Here is a 4,494-nt window from a genome sequence, read left to right as displayed (position 1 = left end):
TTTTTATTGTTCTATAGAGTTTTATATAGTTTTGTTAGTGTCATATAGTTTTATATAGTTTGATATAGTTTTATATAGTTTTATAGAGTTTTATATAGTACTATATAGTTTTACATAGTTTTATATAGTTTTATATAGTTTTATATAGTTTTATATAGTTCTATCTAGTTTTATATAGTTTTATATAGTTTTATATAGTTTTATATAGTTTTATATAGTTTTATATAATTTTATAAAGTTTTATGTAGTTTTATATGATTTTGTATGGATTTATATAGTTTTATAATTTTAATATAGTTTTATATAATTTCATATAGTTTTATATAGTTTTGTATAGTTTTATATAGTTTTATATACTTTTATATTGTTTTATATACTTTTATATAGTTTTATATAGTTTTGTATAGTTTTATATAGTGTTATATAGTTTTGTTAGTTTTATATAGTTTTATATAGTTTTATATTGTTTTATATAGTTTTATATAGTTTTATATAGTTTTATATAGTACTATATAGTTTTATATAGTACTATATAGTTTTATATAGTACTATATAGTTTTACACAGTTTAATAAGTTCTATATAGTTTTATATAGTTTTATATTGTTTTATATAGGTTTATTAGTTTTATATAGTTTCATACAGTTTTATATAGTTTTATATAGTTTTATATAGTTTTATTTGTTTTATATAGTTTTATATAATTTTATATATTTTTATGCAGTTTTAAATGATTTTATTAGTTTCATATAGTTTTATAACTTTTATATTGTTTTATATAGTTTTATACAGTTTTATTAGTTTTATGTAGTTTTATATAGTTTTATATAGTTTTATATAGTTTTATATAGTTTTATTGGTGTTATATAGTTTTATATTACTTTATATATTTTTATGTAGTTTTAAATAGTTTTATTAATTTTAAGTAGTTTTATTAGTTTTATATAGTTTTGTAAGTTTTATATAGTTTTATATAGTACTATATAGTTTTATACAGTTCTATTAGTTTTATATAGTTTGATATAGTTTTATATAGTTTTATATAGTACTATATAGTTTTAAATAGTTTTATTAGTTTTATATAGTTTTATATAGTTTTCTATAGTTTTATATAGTTTTATATAGTTTTATATAGCTTTATATAGTTGTATATAGTTTTATATAATTTTATACAGTTTTATATAGTTTTATATGATTTTATATGGATTTATATAGTTTTATATAATTTTATATAGATTTATATAGATTTATATAGTTTCATATAGTTTTATACAGTTTTATACAGTTTTATAAGTTTTATATAGTTTTATATAGTTTTATATACTTTTATATAGTTTTATATAGTTTTATATAGTTTTATATAGTTTTATATAATTTTATATAGTTTTGTATAGTTTTACATAGTTCTATCTAGTTTTATATAGTTTTATATAGTTTTATATAGTTTTATATTGTTTTATATAGTTTTATATAGTTTTATATAGTTTTATATAGTTTTATATAATTTTATATAGATTTATATAGTTTTATTTAGTTTTATATAGTTTTATACAGTTTTATATAGTTTTATATATATTCATGTAGTTTTAAATAGTTTTATTAGTTTTATATAGTTTTATATAGTTTTATATAGTTCTATCTAGTTTTATATAGTTTTATATAATTTTATATAGTTTTATATAGTTTTACATAGTTTTATATAGTTTTATATAGTTTTATATGGTTTTATATAATTTTATAAAGTTTTATATAGTTTTATATGATTTTATATGGATTTATATAGTTTTATAATTTTTATATAGTTTTATATAGTTTCACATAGTTTTATATAGTTTTATATAGTTTTATATAGTTTTATATAGTTTTATGTAGTTTTATATAGCTTTATAAAGTTTTATATAGTTTTATATAGTTTTGTATAGTTTTATATAGTTTTATATACTTTTATATAGTTTTATATACTTTTATATAGTTTTATATAGTTTTGTATAGTTCAATCTAGTTTTATATAGTTCTATATACTTTTATATAGTTTTATATAGTTTTACATAGCTTTATATAGTTTTATATAGTTTTATTAGTTTTATATAGTTTTATATAGTTATATATAGTTTTATAAATTTTTGATAGTTTTATACTGTTTTATATAGTTTAATGTAATTTCATATAGTTTTATGCAGTTTTATATGGTTTAATATACTTTTACATAGTTTGGTATAGTTTTATATAGTTTTATATAGTTTTGTATAGTTTTATATAGTTTTATATAGTTTTATATAGTTTTATATAGTTTTATTGAGTTTTATATAGTTTTATATAGTTTTATTTGTTGTATATAGTTTTATATAGGTTTATTAGTTTTATATAGTTTTATATAGTTTTATATAGTTTTATATAGTTTTATTAGTTTTATAGAGGTTTATATAGTTTTATATAGTTTTATTAGTTTTGTATAGTTTCATATAGTTTTATATAGTTTTATATAGTTTTATATAGTTTTATATATTTTTATAAAGTTTTATATAGTTTTATATGATTTTATATGGATTTATATAGTTTTATAATTTTTATATAGTTTTATATAGTTTCACATAGTTTTATATAGTTTTATATAGTTTTATATAGTTTTATATAGTTTTATGTAGTTTTATATAGCTTTATAAAGTTTTATATAGTTTTATATAGTTTTGTATAGTTTTATATAGTTTTATATACTTTTATATAGTTTTATATACTTTTATATAGTTTTATATAGTTTTGTATAGTTCAATCTAGTTTTATATAGTTCTATATACTTTTATATAGTTTTATATAGTTTTACATAGCTTTATATAGTTTTATATAGTTTTATTAGTTTTATATAGTTTTATATAGTTATATATAGTTTTATAAATTTTTGATAGTTTTATACTGTTTTATATAGTTTAATGTAATTTTATATAGTTTTATGCAGTTTTATATAGTTTAATATACTTTTACATAGTTTGGTATAGTTTTATATAGTTTTATATAGTTTCATATAGTTTTATATAGTTTTATATAGTTTTATATACTTTTATATAGTTTTATATAGTTTTATATAGTTTTATATAGTTTTATATAATTTTATATAGTTTTATATAGTTTTATATAGTTTTATATAGTTCTATCTAGTTTTATATAGTTTTATATAGTTTTATATAGTTTTATATAGTTTTATATAGTACTATATAGTTTTATATAGTTCTATTAGTTTTATATAGTTTTATATAGTTCTATATAGTTTTATATAGTACTATATAGTTTTACATAGTTTTATTAGTTTTATATAGTTTTATATAGTTTTATATAGTTTTATATAGTTTTATATAGTTCTATAGAGTTTTATATAGTTTTATATAGTTTTATATAGTTTTATATAGTTCTATATAGTTTTTTATTGTTCTATAGAGTTTTATATAGTTTTGTTAGTGTCATATAGTTTTATATAGTTTGATATAGTTTTATATAGTTTTATAGAGTTTTATATAGTACTATATAGTTTTACATAGTTTTATATAGTTTTATATAGTTTTATATAGTTTTATATAGTTCTATCTAGTTTTATATAGTTTTATATAGTTTTATATAGTTTTATATAGTTTTATATAGTTTTACATAGTTTTATATAGTTTTATATAGTTTTATATAGTTTTATATAATTTTATAAAGTTTTATATAGTTTTATATGATTTTGTATGGATTTATATAGTTTTATAATTTTAATATAGTTTTATATAATTTCATATAGTTTTATATAGTTTTATATAGTTTTATATAGTCTTATATAGTTATATATATTCATGTAGTTTTAAATAGTTTTATTAGTTTTATATAGTTTTATATAGTTTTATATAGTTCTATCTAGTTTTATATAGTTTTATATAATTTTATATAGTTTTATATAGTTTTACATAGTTTTATATAGTTTTATATAGTTTTATATAGTTTTATATAATTTTATAAAGTTTTATATAGTTTTATAAGATTTTATATGGATTTATATAGTTTTATAATTTTTATATAGTTTTATATAGTTTCATATAGTTTTATATAGTTTTATATAGTTTTATATAGTACTATATAGTTTTATATAGTTTTGTACAGATTTATACAGTTTTTATAATTTTATATAATTTTATACAGTTTTATATAGTTTTATATGATTTTATATGGATTTATAAAGTTTTATATAGTTTTATATAGTTTTATATAGTGTTATATAGTTTTATATTTTTTTGTATTGTTACGTCTGCAGACGTTGGCCTAGAGCCGTAGAATTTAGCCCCTAGGATAAGTCATTAACCACATAGGATAAGTTACCGACTAATAATAATTTACCGACTAACGCAAGTTACCGACTATCATAAGTTACCAACTAACCTAAGCTACCGACCAACGAATAACACATGTAACCGTCCAGCGAGTGCGCTGCGCGCGCCTACCCCCACTCAACACGCGCCCCACCGAGCGTCCG

This window comes from Nomia melanderi, unplaced genomic scaffold (assembly GCF_051020985.1).
Source record: "Nomia melanderi isolate GNS246 unplaced genomic scaffold, iyNomMela1 scaffold0416, whole genome shotgun sequence".
NCBI lineage: Eukaryota > Metazoa > Arthropoda > Insecta > Hymenoptera > Halictidae > Nomia > Nomia melanderi.
This window is presented reverse-complemented; position numbering follows the sequence as displayed.